The sequence below is a fragment of the Bubalus kerabau genome, chromosome 2 (genome assembly GCF_029407905.1).
Source record: "Bubalus kerabau isolate K-KA32 ecotype Philippines breed swamp buffalo chromosome 2, PCC_UOA_SB_1v2, whole genome shotgun sequence".
Taxonomy (NCBI): Eukaryota; Metazoa; Chordata; class Mammalia; order Artiodactyla; family Bovidae; genus Bubalus; species Bubalus kerabau.
Genome location: NC_073625.1, coordinates 134,522,145 through 134,549,118, shown reverse-complemented (window position 1 = coordinate 134,549,118; position 26,974 = coordinate 134,522,145). Strand labels below are relative to the sequence as shown.

The 26,974-nt window shown below is 40.5% G+C and overlaps 2 long non-coding RNA genes across 2 annotated transcripts in view; both read right to left on the bottom strand.

The window, feature by feature from the left end:
• The window catches only part of LOC129643856 (uncharacterized), a 220,534-nt gene extending 204,106 nt beyond the window's left edge, over positions 1 to 16,428 (bottom strand). Inside the window, exon 1 of the long non-coding RNA XR_008710543.1 lies at positions 16,348 to 16,428. This is a non-coding gene — a long non-coding RNA (uncharacterized LOC129643856). The remainder of the gene's footprint in view (positions 1 to 16,347) is intronic.
• Positions 16,429 to 16,940: 512 nt separating this feature from the next.
• Positions 16,941 to 23,540, bottom strand: LOC129643854 (uncharacterized). Its single transcript, XR_008710541.1, has 3 exons — positions 23,398 to 23,540; positions 22,653 to 22,744; positions 16,941 to 17,092 (listed from the first exon to the last, which is right to left on the bottom strand). It is a non-coding gene; the product is annotated as an uncharacterized LOC129643854 (long non-coding RNA).
• Positions 23,541 to 26,974: the final 3,434 nt, after the last annotated feature.

Here is a 26,974-nt window from a genome sequence, read left to right as displayed (position 1 = left end):
AAGGCAGATGTATCCTTTTTACCTCACCTCAGTAACAACATTAAGCTTTTTGCTTTGAATTAAAGATTCAAAATTTCTTTCTGAGTGACTGGCTATTTCACAAAAATTCCAGAGAGATAAGCCTTTCATCTCTAGGTGCCCAGCCTGAATCAGTATGTCTGAAATTTACTACCATTTAAAAGCCAAGTGTTGACCTGTGTGAAATGAAAGGTTACAGAATATAATGCCACACAGGCAGGTTTCAACATCTCAGGGTGACATTTGAATCAACGATGCAATAGAAGAACTGGAAGGAATGCAGAGGGTTAAATTGCTCTGAGTGGGTATTTATTTTTAAAACAAATACCAGAAAGAAATTTAACAGGCCATAATTGCACACTAGATGAATGGAGAAGGATTATTTGATGTTTCAGAGACCACATGACTCACTGTCCGGGCACCAGCTGTGCCGAGCTTTGTACAATGTTTAATGCATGAGACCCCCTATGGACACACATGCTCATGTGTGCTCACTCTTATACACACACACCAACTCAGAGAACCCAGTTGTTCTTTTCTCCTCCGTCCATGGGATTTTCCAGGCAAGAGTACTGGAGTGAGTTGCCATTGCCTTTTCCATCTTTTCTTCCTAGTGACTCATTATTTTTTTTAAGATCTTCTCTCACTTGTAACATTCTGACTCTTCTGAACTATAAGAGTGACATTTCAGCTATTATATTACAAAGAAGAATGAATCAGGAAAAACAAGAAAACCTAAGACCCATCTTGATCATTTCATTATCCTCTTAAAAGGGGGCTTCTACCTCCACATTGTTCCTCTGCATCAAAGGACCCTGATGCTTATCTCAATAGGTGGGAGCCACTAGAAAGAAAGGCTGGTAGAATCTTGTCACGGAAAAGCCCATTAACAATTCCCAGGAAATAAAAAGAGAATCTGGGTAATAAAGTCTAACCTTTTCCCTTTCTTCTGTGCTTCCTCTATTTCCACTTGCTCAGAGGGAAGTGCCTGCAGAAGCCTCACCTAGGGCACTTCAGACCAGAGTTCCTGGTCAGAGAGCTCTGAGCCCAACTTCTCAGCTGGGAGCCATGTGCAGAAGTGCTGCACACGACACCATGAAGACCACAGCTGCAAGCAGGCAGAGAGGCTGTGCGGGACACCTCAGCCCCGAGCTGGTGGGCCACATGCAGGAGCGCTGAGCACAGCACTGGGGTTCAAGATGGGGGCCGTATGCGCTGACGCTGCGCCCAGCACTGCAACCAGAGCCCTGAGCAGCACACCTACGCTCACCCTCTCAGCCTCTATAAAGCAACCCCATCCCACCACTGGTCGGGGAGAGCCTGTGATCTACAGCAGGAGCCTCCACCTCTCCATTCTCTGATCAAAGGCTTTCCTTTGCCTCAGAACCAAACTCAGGCTTGTTCTACTGGCATGAGTGACACCAGGCAGGAGGATACTTGTTGGCACGAGACTCAAGAATGTCAGTAACTCCTTAGCCGATGGGAAAGCATTGAACTAACAATACGTTCAGGCTCACCCCTGTTTCACTGAAACCACTTTTTGAATGAAATACTCCACTAGATGATAAATACTCCACTAGATGATATCCTTGGGCCTGATTCTGTCACTGCTTTAACTGGCTGAGGAGAGTGAGTTCCCCCCAGCCCCTACCCCGACCTCGTCCCCATCCTATATTGTAAGACCTCTGAAATCTCCACCTTCCTCAGAGCTTATCCAGCTCCAGGATGCTGGCCTTGGGTACCCAGCCCTCTGCATTACAATTCAAGCTTTCCACTTTTTCTTCATTGCATCACTCCCATGCTCAAAGAAGTCTGATAGTCCCTATCGATTTTTACTAGATCAAGCTTAATTTTACTGACTTTCAAGGTCTTTCATAAATGATGTCATCCCACCTGGTCAGCCTGCTTTATCACAATTTGAACAGCTCTAGTCCAGCCCATCCAGAGAAGGCAATGGCACCCACTCCAGTACTCTTGCCCGGAAAATCCCGTGCATAGAGGAGCCTGGTGGGCTGCAGTCCAAGGGGTCGCTAAGAATTGGACATGACTGAAGCGACTTAGCCGCAGCAGCAGTCCAGCCCATCACTTCATAGTCGAGATAGCTACATTGGTTCCTAAGATTTTTCAAATCTGTATCCAGAGAAATGTTGAAAATGTTTCTCACGGACTAGTATATTCCAGTTGGAAAACTTTGTAGTGATGTTTCAGTGATGGAGATAATAATTACAAGTCATTTTATTTTATTTTTTTTTTTTTTTTGTGAATAATAATAGTGGTTTATTCCAGAAATTTGTGTTGGTTTTAAAAATGAAAACATATCAATATATTCAGTAACAGAATAAAAATGACATGTAATTATCTCAATAATTATAGACACAATATATGTTGAAAATTTTCCATTCAGTACATAAACTGACATCAGATAGAACTGTTATTTCCTAATACTGCATCAACAAAGAAAAAATCTTCACCAAATGGTCAATAGGAAAGAAAGGATAAACTGAGATGCAGGAGAGACTTGGAGTACAGGGTATAAACTCAGAATGTTTAAGAGCTTGGGCGACTCAGAGTCATCGGGAACACACAGTTGCAAGGATTAAAATACGGACAAAGGGTTGTGGGAAAGTAACACTTAGGGAAGGTATAGATGGGGAAGCCATGGTTGGTGACATTGTAAAAGGAGACTGTGCCGGCATCATAGTCTAAGAACACCCCAACTCGGCGAGGGGGCACTGTCATGGATAAGAGCAGGGAAGTGGACGATTCCTCGTAGGCTCTACATTCATGCTTGTGATGTAATACAATCACCCAGTACCCACTTTGAGGCTGGTATCGGGAGTAAACATTCCGATTGTTTGCAAACTGGTTGAAAGAGAAAGCAGGTCCCATTGAATCACTGCACACCCCCAGGATCCAGTCAGTCTTCTTGGCCACATCTACCTCCCAGTAAAGTTATTGTTTGACATGTGGATCAAAGAGAATAATTTGACTATTTAAAAGTAATTAATTAGTTGTAAGAGGATGTTTCTTTTTAGATAACGTAATAACCACCAGAATGAGTTTATTATTTGAAATATATGCTGATGGGAATTAAATAACCACAAGTAATCTTTAACAAAACAGCTTTCAAACTTTAGTCAAGATCAGAATCTCTTGGATGGCTTGTTAAAAACACAAATTCCCAGGCCCTCATCCCCACAGAGTTTGTGAATCAGCAGCTCTATAGTGGGAACAGAGAATTTCCACATTTAACAAGCCCCCAGGTGACACTGAGGCTTCTAGTCAAGGGCCCACACTTTGAGAACCACTATGTGTGTGTGCGTATTAAGTCACTTCAGTCGTGTCCGACTCTCTGCGACCCCATGGACCACAGCCTGCCAGGCTCCTCTGTCCATGAGGATGCTCCAGGCAAGAACACTGGAGTGGGTTGCCATGCCTTCCTCCAGGGGATCTTCCCAACCCAAGGATCAGACTCAGGTCTCCCAAATTGCGGGTGGATTCTTTACTATCTGAGCCACCAGGGAATCACAAGTAAACATCTTCTATATTGTTTACTCATATGATCTCATAGTTACAGTGAAAACCTAAGAGGTTGCCATTACTAATGTATGTATTCTACGGATTAAAAGGGTGAGTAACTTTGCCAGCGGAGAAGGCAATGGCACCCCACTCCAGTACTCTTGCCTGAAAAATCCTATGGATGGAGGAGCCTGGTAGGCTGCAGTCCATGGGGTCGCTAAGAGTCGGACACGACTGAGCAACTTCACTTTCACTTTTCACTTTCATGCATTGGAGAAGGAAATGGCAGCCCACTCCAGTGTTCTTGCCTGGAGAATCCCAGGGATGGCGGAGCCTGGTGGGCTGCCGTCTATGGGGTCGCACAGAGTCGGACACGACTGAAGCAACTTAGCAGCAGCAGCAGCAACTTTCCCAGAGACATGGCTAGTAAGCGGTGGAGAAAGCATTCTAAACTAGGCAATCAATTTCAGTCCTGCATGTTTCATCACAAGCATTTTATATGTATTGATTCTGAAAGTGTCATTTCAAATAAGTAAACAGATGGGTTCCTTCTATGGACACAGTATCTGTCTCTGGGATAAATCAGGAACAACTTTGAAGCCAGCATTAAAGGGGACACATTATTCAAACAAAAATAGAACAGTTACCTAAGCAGATACATGAGGATTAGTCACCAGCATCTTTCTTTAAAGTGAAAAAAAAAAAAAAAAGCCCAGCTTCCCTCCACTCTGAAGCTCTTTGAAAGGCAACCCTACATCCTCAGAGACTAGCGATGACTTAGACATTTTTGCTACAAAGAAATAAACCCTCTCCACACACCCATTCCCTCCACCCCCCAAAAAAAACTGACCTCTGCACACTTTTCCAGGCTTCAGTAGTTTTTAAAGCTTCCCAGGTGATTCCAATGCACAGTGAAGTTCGATATCAGCACTACAAAGCACCTGCTGGATCTCTCCAGCCCAACTTGTTGATCTCTCTGGAAATACAGCTTTGATCCATTCATTCCATCAGTGCTCTCTGGACCACTGACTCTGCTGAACCCTCTGAGCCAGCCTCTGTCTAGTTGACACAGACATGAGTTCTCTCTCATAATCCATATGCCCCTCTCCAACATTTCCAGCCTTCTATAGGATGTAGTGGGTCTCTGATTTTGAGGACCAATGTCAGTTCAGTTCAGTTCAGTCACTCACTCATATCTAACTCTTTGTTACCCCATGGACTGCAGCAAGCCAGGCCTCCCTGCCCATCACCAACTCCTAGAATTTACCCAAACTCAAGTACATTGAGTCCATGATGCCATTCAGTCATCTCATCTTCTGCTGTCCCCTTCTCCTCCTGCCTTCAATCTTTCCCAGCATCAGGGTCTTTTTCAAGGAGTCAGTTCTTCACATCCAGTGCCCAAAATATTGGAGTTTCAGCTTCAATATCAGTCCTTCCAATGAACACTCAGGACTGATCTCCTTTAGGATGGACTGGCTGGATCTCCTTGCAGTCCAAGGGACTCTCAAAAGTCTTCTCCAATACCACAGTTCAAAAGCATCAATTCTTTGGCACCCGGCTTTCTTTATAGTACAACTCTCACATCCATACATGACCACTGGAAAAACCATAGCCTTGACTAGATGGACCTCTGTTGACAAAGTAATGTCTCTACTTTTTAAAATGCTGTCTAGGTTGGTCATAGCTTTTCTTCCAAGGAGCAAGCATCCTTTAATTTCATGGCTGCAATCACCATCTGCAGTGATTTTGGAGCCCCCCAAAAAATAAAGTCTGACACTGTTTCCACTGTTTCCCCATCTATTTCCCATGAAGTGATGGGACCAGATGCCATAATCTTAGTTTTCTGAATGTTGAGCTTTAAGCCAACTTTTTCACTTTCCTCTTTCACTTTCATCAACAGGCTCTTTTGTTCTTCTTCACTTTCTGCCATAAGGGTTGTGTCATCTGCATATCTGAGGTTACTGATATTTCTCCCAGCAATCTTGATTCCAGCTTGTGCTTCATCCAGCCCAGCATTTCTCATAATGTACTTTGCATGTAACTTAAATAAGCAGGGTGACAATATACAGCCTTGACGTACTCCTTTTCCTATTTGGAACCAGTCTGTTGTTCCATGTCCAGTTCTAACTGTTGCTTCCTGACCTGCACACAGATTTCTCAAGAGGCAGGTCAGGTGGTCTGCTATTCCCATCTCCTGAAGAATTTTCCATAGTTTATTGTGATCCACACAGTCAAAGGCTTTGGCATAGTCAATAAAGCAGAAATAGATGATTTTCTGGAACTCTCTTGCTTTTTCCATGATCCAGCGGATGTTGGCAATTTGATCTCTGGTTCCTCTGCCTTTTCTAAATCCAGCTTAAATATCTGGAATTTCACAGTTCATGTATTGTTGAAGCCTGGCTTGGAGAATTTTGAGCATTACTTTACTAGTATGTGAGATGAATACAATTGTGCAGTAGTTTTAGCATTCTTTGGCATTGCCTTTCTTTGGGATTGGAATGAAAACTGACCCTTTCCAGTCCTGTGGCCACTACTGAGTTTTTCCAAATTTGCTGGCATATTGAGTGTAACACTTTCACAGTATTATCTTTTAGGATTTGAAATAACTCAACTGGAATTCCATCACCTCCACTAGCTTTGTTTGTAGTGATGCTTCCTAAGGCCCACTTGACTTCACATTCCAGGATGTCTGGCTCTAGGTGAGTGATCACACCATCATTGTTATCTGGGTCATGAAGATCTTTTTTGTATAGTTCTTCTGTGTATTCTTGCCACCTCTTCTTAATATCTTATGCTTCTGTTAGGTTCCTACCATTTCTGTCCTTTATTGTGCCCATCTTTGCATGAAATGTTCCCTTGGTATCTCTAATTTTTCTTGAAGAGATCTCTAGTCTTTCCCATTCTATTGTTTTCTTCTATTTCTTTGCACTGATCGCTGAGGAAGACTTTCTTATTTCTCCTTGCTACTCTTTGGAACTCTGCATTCAAATGGGTGTATCTATCCTTTTCTCCTTTGTTTTTTGCGTCTCTTCTTTTCACAGCTATTTGTAAGGCCTCCTCAGACAGCCATTCTGCTTATTTGCATTTCTTTTTCTTGGGGGAAAAGACAGGTCTTGATCCCTGTCTCCTGTCCAATGTCACAAACTTCCATCCATAGTTCATTAGGCACTCTCTATCAGACCTTGTCCCTTAAATCTATTACCCACTTCCACTATATAATTGTAAGGGATTTGATTTAGGTCATACCTGAATGGTCTAATGTTTTTCCCTACTTTCTTCAATTAAGTCTGAATTTGGCAATAAGGAGTTCATGATCTGAACCACAGTTAGCTCCTGGTCTTGTTTTTGCTGACTGTATAGAGCTTCTCCATCTTTGTACGATTATACAATTATTTCTATTTATCATGGTAACTGGGAAGACTGGCAAAGGGAATCAGAGTATTTATTCCAAAAAACATATCCCAGTAGAGGAGAACTCTACTTAATATGAAAACGCTAAGTTTATGGCACCCAGGCTTGTTTTAAGCCACATTTAATAAATGTCTCTTTATGATAGATCCTGATTCTCTAGAGTGGAGCTTAAAACATTCAAAAATATGCATGAAATGCTTAGAGTTTCATCTATTAATGGCACCTACCCTTCATTTTTATATACCAAGTATATAACATGTAGACTCTGCCCTTTTCTAAAAATAATTTGAAGAAATATGTATATTAAGCCAAATGGCTGAAATTGACATAAAGTAATGATCATTAATCATGTTAAAAAGATGAGAGAAAAGTCAGCTAGGAATTATGAATAAGTGACTTAATTTCTGTGAGTATTAGATTTAGTTCTGAGCTTTATGGCAAACAATAAAAAAACAGAGAAATATTTGCTAATACTAATTTCACTATACAGAAGAAGAGAGGGAGGAAGGGAAAGAAGAAGGGAGAAAGCACATTTGAAAAGACAATATCTTGTAATTAAATTCAGGATAAATTAATAAATTAAATTTATCATCTGTCCGTGATCCTCACTCAGGAGACAGTTTGTCCCGTAACAATCGACATGTTTTTCAACTTTAGCTCCAACCTCTTTGGACTGTCACTCATGGCCTGTGATGAATATGCAAACCATCCTTATCTAAAGCATAGAGAATGATTAATTAGCTAATCATCCTTCCACACTGCCAAACATCAGCTAATATTATGGTTTTCAGTACATTAATATTTATTGTATATGACTATAAATTAATGCAGCCAATTCAATAAAAATTAGTCATATCTCAATGTTCCCAACTAAGAACTAGAAGTATGTTTTCCTGATCTCTTTCTCTCACAATTGTTTACAAAAGAGACATATTTAAAGTACATCAGGGCTCTATGGAATTCCTCAGTTGAAGGAAAAAAATCCTTAGTTCTAGAATAGTCAGTGAATGAAAAGCTTTGACATACTGAATTGAAAGTCAGTTCCAAAGAAATAACGAGTAAAAATTGTTCTCTGTAACAATATGAAACATGATCACGTCAATGTAATGTCTACCTGGCACATAACAGATACTTAATATGTCAGTTCATTTCGGTCGCTCAGTCATGTCTGACTCTTTGTGACCCCAAGGACTGCAGCACGCCAGGCCTCCCTGTCCATCACCAACTCCCAGAGTTTACCCAACCTCGTGCCCATTGAGTCCATGATGCCATCTAACCATCTCATCCTCTGTCATCCCCTTCTCCTCCCACTTTCAACCTTTCCCAGCATCAGGGTCTTTTCAAATGAGTCAGTTCTTCACATCAGGTGGCCAAAATATTGAAGTTTCAGCTTCAACATCAGACCTTCCAATGAATATTCGGGACTGATTTCCTTCAGGATGGACTGGTTGGATATCCTTGTAGTCCAAGGGACTCTCAAGAGTCTTCTCCAACACCACAGTTCAAAAGCATCAATTCTTCACCACTCAGCTTTCTTTATAGTCCAACCATCACATCCATACATGACTACTGGAAAAACCATAGCCTTGACTAGATGGACCTTTGTTGTACTCACTTTAAAAATGTTTTAAAGTCTGATTAAGTTATTCCAGGCTAACCCTAACCCTAATATCTTATGCAGAAGACACCAGGTTGCCAATACTTGTGGCTGGACAGCAGAGCAGCAGCATCACCACAATAGCCAAATTCTAACAAAATAGTATATGTATTATGTATTTGAACCAATCTTTTATCACTTAGTAAATAGAGTAAGCCCCAAACACCTAGCAGTGAAATCAGTATGATTATTAACTTCATTGTGCAGTTAATGTAATAGTAATATTGGCAATGCCTCATAGGAAAGATAACGTTTTGGTAAAGTTCGGAAGGAGTATGCTGTTTAAAACCAGCATGAATGCCCTGTGCTAGGACTCACAGCCAAGGCTTCTAGCTTATAATAGTAAAATGTATTCTCATGTTAGGCAGCAGGTACTTCCATCCTTTAACCTGCTCTGTGAAAAACGTTCCATGGTCAATAGGCATATACTTAAATGCTCCTCGTAGATATTTATGATACTCATTAGCTTTGATGTTTAATATCATTAACACAGCATTTTCTAATTTCATTTACCCTGAAACCTTCCACACACCAACACCAACCCATCAGCATTCCACAGACCTGCAGAACCTACACTGGGGAAAATGTTTGTCTCCTGATATTGTTTTTAACCTACTTATCCTGGCACTATCACTCAGAGCTGCTTACGAAATACGTGAAACCCTCCTCCACTTGATGGACTTTCAAGAAACTGAAGATGGCTCCCACAGTCCTCCAGAACCCTCCAGAGGCTGGCTGCACGTAAGCTGAGCATTCTTTTCTGAAGGAAGGTGGCAATGTGGGTGTAAAGGAAGGAAGAATTAAGTGGAACCCCTAGTGATTTTAGAGGCACAAGTGATGTTTAAATCTTGGATCTCTCTGGCACACCCAGAGAGATTCACAAAAGATGACACCACAAAGAGAAGTCTTCAGAGTCAGTTGGAGGTCCTGTAAGAAGCCCACTGAAAAATCCAACAATCCTCTGAAAGAAGGAGGGGTGAGGATACTCCTAACAGTGGTTTTGCAGATTAATTTATTGCTTCTGGAAAAACCAGTTTGGGAGGCAGCACCTGTTATCTTCTATACTCTGAAGACCCAAGCCAAAAGAGAAAGGAAAGGAGATCCTGACTGATATTCAAGTTGGGTTGAACATTTCCAATGGCTGTTTAATGAAGAGGAATGTTTCAAAGAAGGGTGAACCGGTCAACTCTAAAAACTTTTATTCAGTATTAATGAAAAGGAATGTTGAATTGCATGGCATGAGCTAAACAGAAATGTGTTTGGGGGAAAAAAAAATCTGCTAGTGTTTTCTTCTTTGTAGATTTTTGCCCTAGCTGCTCTGAGAAATTTCTAAAACCATGTGTAGCTTTGCTACTTTTCAAGGAGGTGCAAAGCAAGGAGGAAAAAAAATAAAAATGAGTTTTATAAATGAAGGGAAGGTTTAGATAGGAAATATAGCTTAGAATTCTAATTGGAGACTCTCCAGACCTGTGCAAGGCTTTTACAAAGCTCTTGATGGATTAGTTCTATAGGTCACGTAATTTAAAACACGTAAGGTAGGGTATATGACAGTAAAATTTCTTGAAAAAACTTTGTGTCTGAAGGCAGGATTCTTTCATTTGAGAATAACAAGAAGTGCAGGTGAACTGTAAAAATAAAAGACCATTTGGAGTTCTTTTAGACTTTACCCTGCAGCAAACCAAATAAAATTAAATATTTAATGAAATCTCAGTCTAAGCCCAACCAAAGCAAGCAGAAAAATGCCAAGATGGCTTTTAAACTTAATCCTTAACCCTAGGTCACTTACCCAGGGAGATTGCTGATGGTGTGACAAGTGAGGCAGAGGAAAAACTAAATTCTGGGGCCATCCGGCTCATGCATACTTAAGGCTACAGTACTGCATCAAATACATTTTAACCCATCACAGACTACATTGTCCAGGAAAGGCTGACTGATGCAGTGGATGGGTAGAGACAAAGCAGTGTATGAGAAATTCTGACTTATTTTCGTGTTGTGCTTTTAAGGCAAATATTAAAGTTAAAATAACAGAAAAGAAAAACAACTTTAAAGAAAAAAAAAACCTCATACCCATTCAAAACCCAATTGACAAAAGGGAGAGGGAGGGAGAGAAGTCATTATTAATGGCCCCCTATAGAAAGCTCTCACGTGATTTTTCCCTTTGGAGTAATGAAAGAGCCTTGTTCACCAGACTCCTTACCAACACTCCAGTCCGAGGTAACCCATTTTTCACATCACAGTTGGTGTGCTCTTATAAACCTCAACATAATCATTTCCTTGTCTAAAGATCCTTGTTGATTTCACTGCCTAGGAGTCAAGTACCAACTTGTTATTTGGGCATTAAAATCCTTCTCAGTGTTCCCTTGTCCCAATTCTCCAGCCTGGACACTTGCCACGTTGCCCTCTCCCACATCCTCACCATTCATCCAATGAATACTCTATGCGTATGAACTTCTTACCTCATGTCTCATACCTGAGCTTTTGTATCCATCTTTCTCTCTTCTTAGATTGCCCTCCCTCCAAGCCCTCCCCTGGAAATTCATTCATTGATCCAAATTCTGTTCAAGTGTCATCATTTCTTTGGAGCTTTACCTGGCTCTCTTGAGCCAAATTAATTGCTTCCTTCCTGTGCCCCAGGGCACCCTTGTCTTAAATAGGAATAGATGAAAATCATGAAGTACTTACTAGAGGCAAGGCACTGTTCTAATCACTTTTACTCAATTTAACCCTTGTTTAATCTTCACAGTCCTAGGAAGCCAATATTATTATTACTGTCTGCATTTTCCAAATGAAAAAAACGGAGGCACAAGAGGCTGAGGGCTTTGACTAAGATCATGCAGATGTGGAGTAGCACAGGATTCTGACACAGGCAGCCAAGGCATTCACTCTTGAAAGAACCACCATGTCACCAGCAAGACGAAAGATCCTGGGATCAAGCTGGGAGCAAGTCGAGGTCTCAGGCAAACCAAAGGGGTTCCCTGAGGCAGGAGCAAATTAAGATTGTTTCTCATCAAACCTGAGAAAATAAGCAGGACCAAGAATTGAGGAGGAAAGGAAGCCAAAGGAGAGATGTACAAGTTCTCCAAACAAAGGGCTAAGTGCAAAGGGCAGAAACTGAGCTCTAAAATCGGAGCCAGGAAGCAGGCTGATTCAGAAGCAGGAAAATGTTTATTCACCCTCTGTCCCCACAGCTAAGCCCTGTGAACTTCTTTTGTTGGAAAAGGTGAAAATAAATCTAGTTCCTAGTGTGCTTCAAACTTTCTGTGCGAGAACCAGGCTCCTCCTTAGAGTATTGCTTCATCCCCCAACTCATATTCTGGAGGTCAAATCTTGAAGTGGTCTTAACTCAGAGGAGCGTGGATCACCCAGCCTCTTAGCAAGACCCCCAAAATAGTGTAACCAGGACTGAAGTCTTTTTGCTTTAGAAAGTACAGACTACTGACGTGTAACTAACACTAGCTTACTCATCATTTGCTCATAATCTATTTTTCATTTCAGGTCAGAACATAGTGAAATATCCTCAGCACTAATTTTTCTTCCCTCTATTGCCCCAGTCTCTGCAAGACTGCTTTTTTCCTCTGGAGGGCTTAAAACAAACGGAAAAAATTTTTCAGAACCCACCCCAAATACTGTTTTCACATTGAAATCTTCCTTATTCCTTCCCTAGAAATGAGTTTTCTCTCCTCTTATCTCCTAGTATGCATTCTTTGTACAAATTCAAGTCCTGACTGGTTGTAATTACATTCATTTCCCAGGGTAGCTACCACTAATATTAGCAGCTATCATTTTTTTTCTAAAGAACTTGCTAAATGTCTTTACACATATTATCTCATTTAACACGGTATGAAAGAGGTAGCCTGATCCCCATCATACAAATGAAGAAACTGAGGCATAGAAATGTTTATACACTAGTACGAAACAGAGGGTTTCCCTGGTAGCTCGGCTGGTGAAGAATTTGCTTGCAATGTAGGAGATGCCAATTTGATTCCTGGGTTGGGAAGATCCCCTGGAGGGGTGCATAGCAACCCACTCCAGTATTCTTGGCTGAAGAAGCCCCATGGACAGAGGAGCCTGGTGAGATACAGTCCATGGTGTCGCAAAGAGTTGGACATGGCTGAGCGACTAAGCACAGCACAGCACAGCAAAAACCAGAACTATTTAATACTCGAGCTGGCTGTCTACTAAGTAGTAGTACTACCCTACAATTCCCAGCCTCTATGCAGTTAGCCAGTGAGTTATGAGCAGAAAGTGCTTACCAGGTTGTACTGGTAAGAATCTGCCTGCCAAGCAAGAGATGCAGGTTCAATCCCTGGGTCAGGAAGATCCCCTGGAGAAGGGAATAGCAACCCACTCCAGTATTCCTGCCTGGAGAATCCCATGGACAGAGGAGCCTGGCGGGCTACAGTCCATAGGGTCGCAAAGAGTCGGACACGACTGAAGTGACTTAGCACTTATGCACACATGAGCGGAAAAGATTATGAGCAGATGACAATGATGTGTGTCACTTCTGAGCTGAGTGAGGCATATAAGAGTGGCAACCCTGGCAGCCATGAGTTGAGGGGAGATGACAGAATCTCAAAAGAGAGAAATCCTGGATTCAGATGACATAAAAGAGAGTTACTGTGAGGTGTCCTGAGACAAGCACTAAACTTTCTGAATGCAAAAAACAAACTTTAGTGTGTTAATCCCCCTAAGACTCCAGAGATTTTGTGGGTTTGTTGTTGTTACCATAACCTTGATTATACAGAGTCCAAATCCTACATTCACAACCCTAAAACTCTATCCCTAACTTCTAAGCCCTAATTACTTCCACCTTACCTTTTCAGAGCACTTATCAATGTGAAGCAGAGGAGAGAGATGAGAAAATAAACACATCTAAAGGCACCCTTTCCTCAGTAGAGGCATGGGAATAAAATGCTTGTGAAGCAGCTAAAAGGAAACCATGAGGAATTTGAGGACAACTTCACAACACATCAACAAAACCAGTGTTATGAAGGATTTCACAGACTGATGTGGAGCAAGAGAAGAAATGGATTGCAAAAGAGTTGTGACATTATTCTGCTCCAATAAAATCTTCCCCCTTCTTGCCACTCACTCTAAATTTACATATTGGATGCAACTTTAATAAATGTCATGATACATCAAAGATTGCCATACACTGGAATACCAGCCTCCCTAACAAAGATTTTATAGGGCCACAAAACAGCCTTTAGAGGAAGCATGTGTTCGCTCATCTATTTCAGGTAGTTTTGACTTGTTCTTGGTAGACTAGAAAAGTGAATTTCCTTCTCTCAGTCCTTTTGAAATTAGTCATCTTCCTCTCCACATCTTTCCAACGTATTAGCCAAAATGATCAGTATTCTCTCCTTCTAGCAATATTAAAGTTGGAAATAGCAAATGTGCTTACCTTCCTCCCAGCAATTTCAACCTAGCAATTTACACTGTGGCACTAGTGGTAAAGAACCCACCTGCCAATGCAAGAGACATGAAAGATGCAGGTTCGATCCTTGGGTATGGAAGAACCCCTGCAGGAGAGCATGGCAACCCACTCCAGTATTCTTGCCTGGAAAATCCCATGGACAGAGGAGCCTGGTGAGCTACAGTCCATGGGGTCGCAAAGAGTTGGACACAACTGAAGCAACTTAGCACATACACACAATTTACACTACTCACACACATCCAAATATATATACATATATGCCCATGGCAGTATTCTTTATAATAGCGAAAAACTGAAAACAACCTGAATGTCTATCAACAGCAGACTGGTTATATTAGAATATTTTCCTGCAAAGGAATTTATAGTCTTTAAAGTGATTTTGTAGCTCTAGATTTATTGACAAGCAGGTATCTATGTCAGCTTTGTGAGTGAAAATTTAGATTATAAAAATACTTGTATTGTGATTCTATTTATGCAGAACTGTCTGCCTCTCTCTGTGTGTATATATATTTATTTTGTTTGTGAATAGAGAAGGCTTAAGGGCTTCCCTGATGATTCAGCAGTAAAGAATCTACCTACAATACAGGAGACAAGGAGACCTCTACGTTCAGTCCCTGGGTTGGGAAGATTCCCTGGAGGAGGGCACGGCAACCCACTCCAGTGTTCTTGCCTGTAGAATCACATGGATTGAGGAGCCTGGCAGTCTACAGTCCCTTGGGTCGCAAAGAGTCAGAAACAACTGAAATGACTGAGCATGCATGCACAGAGAAGGCTTAAAGGATATACTCCAAAATGTCAATAAGTTCTCTCTTCTTAGTAGGATTTGGAGTATTCTTTTACTCTTTTATGCTTTTCTGCACTGCTTGAATTGTTAAATGTTCACCTAGTATATTTATAACATTAAAAATGATAAAAACTGCTTTTATTTGGAGGAAAATGTCAAGACTATTTATAAGCTATCACCTTCCACCTAACCTTAAAGCACAAAGTGATACTAATTCAGAGCAACAGTTTGCTTTCCAGAGATCAGGTCTGCCTACAGTTTCCATACTAAGAATGGTACCCTATCATTACTCTGACACTGTTATGATTTAAATGTGCATTGGAAGTTAATTTATTCTTTGACAAGTGTTCACATCAGAATCTCACATTCAAATGTAAAAGTGGATTTGACAGAGAAAAGACATATAAATTCATTTCAATAAAAACTTTAGCTTTTTAACTTCTTGTGGCAGATCTGAAATTCCAAAAGTGATAAAGGTATTCAGGCTCTGCAGAGATCTCCAGTACATATGGGTAGATGTCTTGGCATCATTAAGTCACTGGCTGTCAGATAAAAAATAAAAACCCTAAACTGTATCTGTCAATACCCCCAAAACTATTTCAGGCAAGATACTGTGAGTTATGATTTTCTTATTTTAAGCCTCTCTGACCTGGTTAGTAGAAGTTTTGTCAAAAAGGAATTTCACAAAAGGCAGTCAAAATATACTGTCAACCCTCCTGTTTACAAAACTGATACAAGGACCAGAATTTAATAATAAGATTCAAAGAGTGAGAAGGTGACAGTAAATGGTGTAGGGCTTCAAAATTTTAATAAAAATTTTTAGTAAAAATTATTGCTAGATAATAAAAATCTGTTGGATCAATGCTGTCATGGGGATATTCCACCAGGAGATGCTCTTAAGAAAATTTAATGTTCAAGCCCACCTCTTGAACATATTATATTCTCAATGAAAGTGTGCTGAATGACTGAATAAGTGTTCTGTGTAGGTCAGCTATGCTGCTATAATAAGTGCATCCTAAAATTTCAATTGTTAATACAACACAGATTCATTTCTCTCTCAAGTCATGGTTCAGTGTGGTTGAGGGACAATTCTGAAAAGTTCTTATCCCAGTAATGACTCAGTGATCCAGGATTCTTCCATAATGTGGCTCCTCCTATGGGCTACACAGCTTCCAAGATTGCCACAGAAGGAGAGACGGTGGGAAATCAAAGTCAGGGTTTATGGATAGACAAGAAGTGGTATATACCATTTATATTCATGTTTGTTAGACTAGAACTCAGTGGCTTGTTTTCCCTTTGCTGCAAGGAAGGCTGGGAAATGTAGTCTTTCTGTTTGCCCAGGAAGATAAAGCAAATTTGTGAGCAGGCCATATGCTGACTTTTTTACATTAATTATTTAGATGATAGTCTTTTTAGAATATATTTTGCTAGCTTGTTATCTTAAAGACAATAAACATTACACTTTCATTTTATGCCAAGTTTATAATTGCAAGCATTACTGTTATAAGCTAACATACACACCTGGAAGTTGCAGTCTTTCTTTTCCCTTCTCAGTGCTCCCACAGTTAGTCACATGTGAACTTGATAATGCCTCACTCATTCAGCCTTTGCTTGGATTCCCTACATCATCAATCACCCAGTCTGAGTCCTCACCCACAGTCTCCTAGGAGATCTCTCTGATTGCACCCAGATCTGACCTAACCAACAACTAAACCATTCCATACACTGCCACCAAATGAATGGTCCTAGAACACGCTTCAACCTCCACTGAAGCAACAAGCCTTCCTTATCCTAAGGCATAACACTTTCTCCCTTTACCTTTCCAATTGCCCCTCGGCAATAAAGTTAGGTCCAAACTCTTAACTTCCATAAGCAGAGGTGGCTATCTAACGCTCTGATCACCTTCTTTAACATTCTATTTCAGCCAATTGTTTTACATTTACTTCCTCATGACATTGCTCATTCCATCCTTCCCATCTGAGGTACCCTCAGCATCTTATATAATTACCTATGTTCTACACAACCATTAACATTCTGTTTTAGTCTCACATTCTGTATTCATTAGGTAACATAAGCAGCCGTGACAGAAAAACACCAAAGTCTCAATGGTTTAACACAACGAATGTTTATTTCTTGCTCTCATTAAGTCCAAATCGGGTGTTGTCAGGTGGCTCCCCTCCAAGCAAGGATTCAGAAACCTAGGAACTCAGGCTCCTTACAGCTGATTTCTCTGCCATCTTTGACACTTGGCTTCCAGTGTTTAGTGCTACAGAAAGAGAAAGCACATGGAGTATCATATTTAGAGGTTCTATGGACTAGTTTTGCAGCCATGAAATTAAAAGACACTTACTCCTTGGAAGGAAAGTTATGACCAACCTAGATAGCATATTGAAAAGCAGAGATATTACTTTGCCAACAATGGTCTGTCTAATCAAGGCTATGGTTTTTCCAGTGGTCATGTATGGACGTGAGAGTTGGACTGTGAAGAAAGCTGAGCGCCAAAGAAATGATGCTTTTGAACTGTGGTGTTGGAGAAGACTCATGAGAACCCCTTGGACTGCAAGGAGATCCAACCAGTCCATCCTAAAGGAGATCAGTCCTGGGTGTTCATTGGAAGGACTGATACTGAAGCTGAAGCTCCAATACTTTGGCCACCTGATGCGAAGAGTTGACTCATTGGAAAAGACCCTGATGCTGGGAGGGATTGGGGACAGAGGAGAAGGGGATGACAGAGGATGAGATGGTTGGATGGCATCACCGACTCAATGGACGTGAGTTTGAGTGAACTCTGGGAGCTGGTGATGGACAGGGAGGCCTGGCATGCTGCAATTCATGGGGTTGCAAAGAGTCGGACATGACTGAGCGACTGAACTGAACTGAATGGACTAGTACCGACAATGGCACCCTTCATGGCTGTTAATTTCCCACTGGCTAAAACTTAAGGGGCTTCCCAGGTGGCTCAGGGGTAAAGAATCCACTTGCCAGTGCAGGAGGTGCAGGTTCCATCCTGAGTCAGGAAGAGCCCCTGGAGAAGGAAATGGTAACCTATGCCCGGATTTTTGCCTGGAAAAATCGTATGGACAGAGGAGCCTGGCAGGCTGCAGTCCAAGGGGTCACAAAGAGTAGGACACAACTGAGCAACTGAGAACACATGCAAAAGCTCATTTACACGGCCACATCTAAAACTGCAAGAGTGTGCGGGCCCAGGAATGAGAAAAGGGGGATTTGATAAATAGCCATTAGTATCTGTTTTATTTGCTTAGACTTCTCTCCTGGAAAATCCAATTCTCTTCATAATTCCTCTTTCCTCTGAACTTTTCTATTACTTCCTGGTACCATATGCTGCTGCTGCATAGACTGTGGTAAATTGGGCAGGTTTTTTTCACTTTTGAGATATTTCCTTTCCACATCAACTAAACTTTAGGGGAGAATCTCTGCTAAGTATTTTTTAGTATCCCGGCTATTAGAACAGTGCCCAACTCACTATCTTAAGACTTCAACAGTGTTGAATGATGACAATGACAATAGTGCCCTTAGGAGCTTCTAAGATAAGCAAGTCATATCCCTGTACACCGAATGGCCCAGACTGCTATGCACAGGAAGTCCTGGCCCACTCTTTTGTTTTTTCTTTCCTTTTCCCTGTAGAATCTGTCTGCCAATGCAGGAGACTTAAGAGACACAGATGTGATCCCTGTGTCGGGAAGATTCCCTGGAGGAGGGCTTGACAACCCACTCCAGTATTCTTGCCTGGAGAATCCCTTGGACAGAGGAACCTGGTGGGCTATAGTCCATAAGATCACAAAGAGTCAGACACAACTGAAGCGACTTAGCATGCACACATAGTCAAATTTCAGACCCTGGTTTTCATGGCCTCCAGCATATTTGCTTCTCCTTACTCTACTTCTAACTTACTGTCTCCAATCTGCTATTCAGCGTGTTTTAAATCTTAGCAGTGGGAAACTTTCTACAAATAAAATTATCCATGAAACCACACAAAGGGAAAAATAATAGCTGAATGGTTCATGTTGTGACAGGTGGGGCACTGGCTCACTTAGCAGCTGTCTGGTTCCAAGGAGATGCTCAGTAAACATAAGCTCCCCTTCTTCTCCTCTCTTTGTCTTAACATGACTATTTGCTCACTGAAAAGCACTCCAATGGACAAACTTCACTGAGATTTCTTATTAATGGCACAAAAACTATTAATTTTCTCAGCAATTCACCTTTACCGCATCCCAACCCCATCCCCCCAAAAAAAGTGAAGACGATGAATAGGAAAAGAATTTTGAAAGCTCTGTGAATAATAAAACTCATAGTTGTCATAGACATAGCAGACTTTTCAATAACATCCCTGTTTTCCCCATGGAAATTCTCCATCCACAAGTAGCTCACAAAGCCTCTTCTGTATTAAATGCCACATGAAAACAAAGGCACAAAACTTTCTCAAAGTATCATCTTAGAGAAATATGACTAGTCCTAAATGCTCATTCAAACAGCCTTCAATGTAACTGCAAACATCTCACTCTAAAAGGAATTTAAAATAGTTGAGTCATATATTTTTAAGCAAAAATGACACTATTTTATATGTTAAAAAAAAAAAAGTACAGTGTATGTGTGTTAGTCGCTCAGTCGTGTCTGACTCTTTGCAACCCTATGGACTGTAGACCACCAAGCTTCTCAGTTCATGGGATTCTCCAGGCAAGAATACTGGAATGGGTTGCCATGCCCTCCTCCAGGGTCTCTTCCCAACCCAGGGATCAAACTCATGTCTCCTGTGTCTCCTGCATTACAAGTGAATTCTTTACTGATGAGCCAACTGGGGAAGCCCACTAAGGTCTATAGGTTTACTGATAAGTTTCATGTGTCAAAATTGATATGACTATATACATTAATGTTTATAGTATATGTAATTCTGAGTTTACTTCTGTTCCCCTGGGCCATCATTTTGCTGTCATCTTTGATTAAAATACCTTGAATTAAATGTTAACTGAATATAGTTTAAAACAAGGTTTCTTTAAGCCACACTGACCTCTAGAGATATAAAGGGATTTCAAAGATGCTCAAGTGAAACCAAAATGCACCTTCACAAGATCAGTGTGAATATAATAAAAGGATTTATTTTGGGACATAAGGATGGACTATCCTCTGAGCTCTGTGCTACACTCCATTGACTAAGCATACTGCATTGCCTGTTATTAAATTTTACTGCAAAGAGGAAAAGAAAGAGACAAAGAGAAAGACTAGAGCTAAAAGGAACTTGAAAATAATTGAAATTGTTCAAATGTATGTAACGGAAAAGGCAGTGAACTGTGTATCCTGAGTTCTGGTTCTGTTTCATTTTCATAATACCTATGTGACCTTGGGCAAACCACTTTTCTTCTGAGGCTTCATTTTCCCACCAGTTAAATGAGGGTTTGAGCCAAATTCTGTGATACTCTGTGCTAAATGCAAGCTAAGAAATGCTAACAGTTTATTTTCTCATCTTTAAAAAATTACCGATCCACCTTAAAAAAAAAACACTTTCTATTAATGACTCAATAATTAGATTGATCAGGGTAGTATATTACTGGTGAAGATTAGTTTCCAAGGACTGCTGTAACAAAGTACCACAAACTGGGCAGCTTAAAAAACAACAGACATTTTTTTTCTCTCACAGTTCTAGAGGCTAAAAAGTCCAAAATCAGGGTCTCAGCTGGGCTCTGAAACTCTGCTCAGCTCCCTCTGAAACTCTGAGTAGAATCCTCTCTTCCGTCTTCCTAACTTCTGGTTGTGGCCACCACTGTTGGCATTCCTTGGCTTGTAGCTGCCTCTCTGTTATCTCTTCCCCTCTGGTCATAAGGCATTATCTCTTCATCTCTCTTCACATCATCTTACCTTATCTCAATAAGATGCCAGTTGTACTGGATTAAGGGTTAATCCACACTAATCTGGTACGACCTCATTTAATTTAACTAATTACACCTATAATGATTCTAGTTCCAAATAAGATCATGTTCTTATTTGGTATTGAGGTCAGTCCTTCAACATATCTTTTGAGGCACATAATTCTTTAACAGTAGTGATAGGGAAAATATATAGTCAGAGAAATGACAGCTTTAAAAAAGAAGCAATGTCACTTGCAATTCGGGTCACTTAAAGGACAGGATATGTGTAATGAATTGCTTCCTCCCGAACGATGGTATCTTTACAGAAAAATCCCATGGCAAGAAAATATGTATTCAGTGGAGAAACAACACAACCTAAGTCTAGCAGAATGGCTCAGACAAGATCCTGACACGGTATCAGTGAATATAAGAGTAACACAAGGTGGCTATGCTTCTGTGTAACAGCTCAAACTATAACCAAGGCATCTGAAGAGTCGTCCTGCAAAGGTTAATACCATGAAGAACCACTGAAATCAAACCTTGCAATTCTGAGTCAAGAACATTTTTAAGAAAAGTCTGTACTTTCCTCTTAAATTTTGATAAACGAACAGGAAATATAGAAGATAATCCTAGGAAACCTTGTCATGCCAGATAGCAAGCTCATTATCAAATACTAACTGAGGTCATGTCAACAGAACTCAAGAGCCAACATGAAGGAATTTGCCCTGGCCAAAAATGGAAATTGGTGCATCAGTAAGAAAATAGTACAATGGGTTAAAACACATCAAATTCATTTAAATCCTATAAGTCCCAATAATTCTTAAGGGAAAAAAACCTTTACTGGTCCCCTTGGTCAATGATAGAAAGCCAACTCATTATTTTTAAAACTTGTAAATAAAGAGAAAGAATCAAATATTGATTCTGCCTTTATTACTCACTGTTTTAACCAGAGTACACAAGAGGGTATTTCTCTTTAGAGAAGTATTCTAGCCAGTAAATGAAAAGAAATGATATAATATCACCACTATGTAACTCCTGATGAACTAAAGAATACTGAGAAGTACAATAAGGACACTGCTTAGAAGTATTTCTAAATATCAACAAATTGTATATATTCAACATGCCCCACTACCAAAGGTAAGAAAACACCACAATATTAAGAATGTGAACAGGATGTAAACACTTCAATGCAGCTAAGTGATTGAACATGTTATTTATCTCAGCAGATTGTTCTGAATGAGTAAAAAAAAAACAACAACAACCTGTGAGCCACATACTAGCTACACAATATAATTGTGAAAACTGGTTCCTTATACCCAAATGAAAATAAAATTTCACCAGTACTAGCAATTTAAGACAGAGAAGGCAATGGCACCCCACTCCAGTACTCTTGCCTGGAAAATCCCATGGACGGAAGAGCCTGGTAGGCTGCAGTCCATGGGGTCGCTAGAGTCGGACACGACTGAGCGACTTCACTTTCACTTTTCACTTTCATGCATTGGAGAAGGAAATGGCAGCCCACTCCAGTGTTCTTGCCTGGAGAATCCCAGGGACGGCGGAGCCTGGTGGGCTGCCGTCTATGGGTTTGCACAGAGTCGGACATGACTGAAGCGACTTAGCAGCAGCAGCAATTTAAGAAGGGATTCACACACACATACACACACAATTTTTTCTCTCACAGTTCTGGAGGCTAAAACTCCACTAAAGAAAATACTGCAAAAGTAGCCTCAAAATGGGTAGGATGAAGAGGGAAATTAAACAACAGGAAACTATACAAATTACACAAACCTCTGGGAGACATTAAGCAGAGGAAAAAAGGGAATTTGAAGGATATAGTCAGAGCCAAGGATATACCAGAACCCAGCGGGTACAATCATCAAACCAGCAAGAAATATTGATGAGGAACAGACAGCCACCACTCCATGCATTCCCCTGAAGTGAAGCCTGTCAAAGCCAGTCTCCTACCTGTTCTCACACAGATGCCAGTCAGGATCCCCACTCCAGGATGACTCATGCCCCAGCAGAGAAGCCTGCTGTAGCTGCATGGTCGTCAGTCACTCGTGGAACAAGAAATCTAAGTTTAAGAATATTATTTACAGAGACAAAGGTAGCCAATAAAGAACTAAGCAGTATAACTGAGGGAGAAGAGAGAAGTGGTAACAGAGAAGAAAAGAGAATATACTAAGCAGAGGGACAAGTGGAAAACAAGAGCGAAGATGGTTCATATTTAGGAACTGCAAGGTGTTCAGCAATGTTAGGGTTTATAGTGTAAAGAAGAGATTGATGAGCGATGATGAGTCTAGAGAAGAAAGTAGAGGCCAGAGCATTACCTCATACTAAGGAAAGTTTCAGCTTTATTCTGAAAGTTCCAGCTTTCCTGTTGGCTGTGGTAAACAACAACAACAACAACAAAAAAACAACCCTGCCTACCAATGTAGGAGATATGAGACACAGGTTCGACCCTGGGTTGGGAAGATCCCCTGAAGGAGGAAATGGCAACCTACTCGAGTACTCGAGTATTCTTGCCTGGAGATTTCCATGGTCAGAGGACCCTGGCAGGCTACAGTCCATAGGATCACAAAGAGTCATACATGATTTAGGGACTAAACAACAAGTGAAAGCTCTAAGCACTTTTAAACACAACATAACATGGTTCAATTTGCATTTCAGAAGCATGATTCTGGCTTCTGTAGATTTCTGGGGAACAAACCTGGAGAGAGGGAAACCACTAGGCAGCTGCTGAAATCATTCAGGAACTAAAGATAAATCAATTGCTAAACTGAGACAGTGGCAGTGGGCCTGGAGGAATATTTTTCAACTTCAGAATGCATCCAAGTCACCAGGAGGGCTTGCTAAAACAGTGGGTCCCTTGGGGCCTCAGAGTTTCTCACTCGGTGTGTATGAGGTCTGTCTCAAGAATTTGCATTTTTAATTAGTTACCAGGTGATGCCGATGCTGCTGGTCCAGGGACCACACTGAAAACAGTATTTGAGAGTAAGCAGGAATCCCAGACCAGACACCAACGCTGTGTGTATATGGATGCTTCCCCACATCAACAAGCAACTCTCAGGTGCCAGCAGAGTGTCTGAGAATTCAACTCAGTTCTGACACTCTCTACCCAGAGATAGAATCAGATTGCACAGGTAAAGGGCTCAGTCCCACAAGACTGCTGTCCCCTTCAGATGCCAGTCACAAGTCTATGCTGATACCTATACTTCTGACTGACAGGCTATCAATCAGAGGTTCCCATAACTTCAGGTTCAATTAACTTGCTAGAATAACTCACAGAACTCAGGAAATGTTTGCTTACTAGATTACCTATTTCGTCTTAAAAGGATAGTAAAGAGCAGGAATCAATAGCCAGATGAAGAGATCAATAGGGCAAGGTCTCAAGCAAAGGAGCATCTGTCCTCGTGGAGCCTGGGACCGGGCAGAGTGGCATGCAGAGGCATCCTGGTCCCCTGATGTGGAAGCTCTCCTAAAAAGGGACCAAGACACTTTCCTCTGCAGTTTTTATGGCAGTTTCATTACATAGTCATGATTGACTAAATCCTTGGCCAATGGTGATTGATTCAACCTCCAGCCCCTCTTTCTTCCCTGTAAAGTAAGGGTAGGGCTGAAAATCACAACCCTCTCATTTCTGCTGGTTCTTGCAGCAACCAACCTCACTCCTTAAGTGCTTCTAAAGGTCATGGCATTCACATAACAAAAGACATCTTGTCACTGTTAACACTTAGGAAATCCCAGGGTTTGGGGAGCTGTGAGCCAGAAACTGTGAACAAAGACCAAACATATATGAGAAATAAACTTTGGTCATCTAAAATGACCAAACAAATATTTCTTACAAATCACAGCATTACAGAGAGCATGTAAGAAGTAGAATCAACAATACTTGGTGACTGACTGGATGAAGACATTGAAGAGAGTAGTCAGGATTCTTCCCAACTTTCTAACTTGGGTAAATGGGAGATTGTGGTGTCAGTCATCAAGGCAAGAGGAATACTAATGAAGAATATATATTTGGTGAGATCATGGGGTTATAAATACAAAGAGATCCATTTGAACACATAACAAACTTCACGTTCACATTGGACACCCCAATGAATTTTAGGACAGGTAATTTATATACAAAAGGACATGAAAAGGAAGATATGAGTTAGAAATACAGATGTAAGAAGCATCAGCATATAAATGATAATTAAAGCCATGAGGATGAATATGATTTGCCATGGTCAATAAATACTGTGAGAAAAGAAGAGGATAAAATCTTGAGGAACCTAAAATTTAAGAAAAAGAGAACTGGCACTACTAAGCCAACTGAGACAAAGAGGTAGAAGATCTGCCATGGCTACATTGTTTGTGATATCAAAAGACTAAAATAATCAAATGCTCATCAATATGGGGTTGGTTAAATAAATCATGACCCTCTCTACAGTAGAATTCTTTGCATCTATAAAAAACGGAATGAGTAAGTGCTTTTGCTAACAATAGAAAATATGTCTTAAATACACATATGTTTTGGTTTTGTGAAAAAAGCAAATTGTAGAATAGTGCATGTAATGTTGCTATCATTTAGCTGAAATGGGGGGAAATGCATGCACATGATTATATAGTTGCTGGCATATTCACAGAGTACCTCTGGAAAGATGTGCAAGAAATTTGTAACCTAGAGGAAATGTAGTGGGGAACCTAGTAAGTAGGAGATTGAAGATCCAGGGCAGAATTTCAACCCAAAGGCCCAAATACCCTATAAGCTACCAACTATTGGCCAATTGTAAAGATGGAAGCATCAGAACCTGAGGTTATTAAATATTTAAACTATTAATACAAAAATAATTCTTCTTATTTAGATCTCATGATCATCTAACAACATTCTGAAACTTTTCCCACAGAAAGAGAATTCATTCTATATATTGCTGAAATTGACTTGACAATCATATATTTTTATACAAGTTAATCATTGGCATTCTACTATGGCTTTCCACACCTGTCTCTTGTGCGTTTTGTGAACTTGAGGCAATACCCATGGGTTCAGTCAGTTGATGACAGAGAGATTCTGAGTCTACAGAGCTAAGAACTAAATCCTAGACTCGGTTAAATTAACCAAGGTGTATTCTACCTTATTAAGTTTCTTGACAGTGATTTGTCTCTCCTGCCCACACTCCAATAGCCCTATGATGTAAAATTCAAATTTTCAGAGGAAAAAAATTTGTTTGCAATACTTCTCATCTTATCTTTATGGTATATATTCCATTGACTGATACCAAATTTACCAATCTACCCATGAATTCCATATGACTGTGGCCTTCAACCTCTTCCAGCAGCATCCATGCCCCTCCCCAATTAAAGTTCACCGGTATCATTCATCAAAATGTTTCTTCCTACCATAAACAAAAATCACATCATTTAAGTAGATTACACTTGGCAGAATCCACTACCAAACCATAAACTTCTGAGGGAAAGATGCTTTATTCCTCTTTGTATTCCTAAAAGATAATACAATACCCTGTACATCATAGACATTCAACACATTCACACTGAATTAGATTGAATTCCCTGCTAATGTATTACCTGCCCAGATAAGGTAATTACTTAACCACTTAAATCAAAGGTCCTTACAGAATTCTCTTTCAAGTGTGACCTCTAATTTGTAAGGGAGATATTTTTGCCTGGGGGCCTTTTGACACCCTTCAAATGTAATCATAGGTGAAGCTATTTAACCTATTTATGAAATCTGTTCAGATAATATACTGCTATCTAGCAAGGTCAGAAAGTGGGTTTTCTCTTCCAGTTAATAGAGAATCTCAACATACATGAAATATAGAATGATATTTTCTAAATTAAAATTTGATTTTTAAAATATGCTACTGTAAGATGATGCCAAGTAAGATGTAAATTTTCTCTGAAACTGTAAGAAGGTGTTTGCAAACACTACATAGAGAAACCAGGCATGGGGAAAGCAGACCCAGGTAGCTGAGTAAGCCAGGTTCAGCCCCTCAACCACAGCAATCCACACAAGTAGCAAAGAGCTCTACATTTTTTTGCCTAAAATGGTGGTTTCAAATATGTATTCATTTTTAAAAGGCTTTCACAAATTATTTTTTAGTTTGAAAACTCATTTGTTTAAAATAAGACAGTAATTTCATGCTTCCTCAGATCATGATTGTCAGTTTCTCCACTATATCTGCCCCAAAGTAATGGAGCAATGAAGTGACTAGCATGTTTGCTGAAAACTCATTACATACATGGAGAAGGCAATGGCACCCTTCTCCAGTACTCATGCCTGG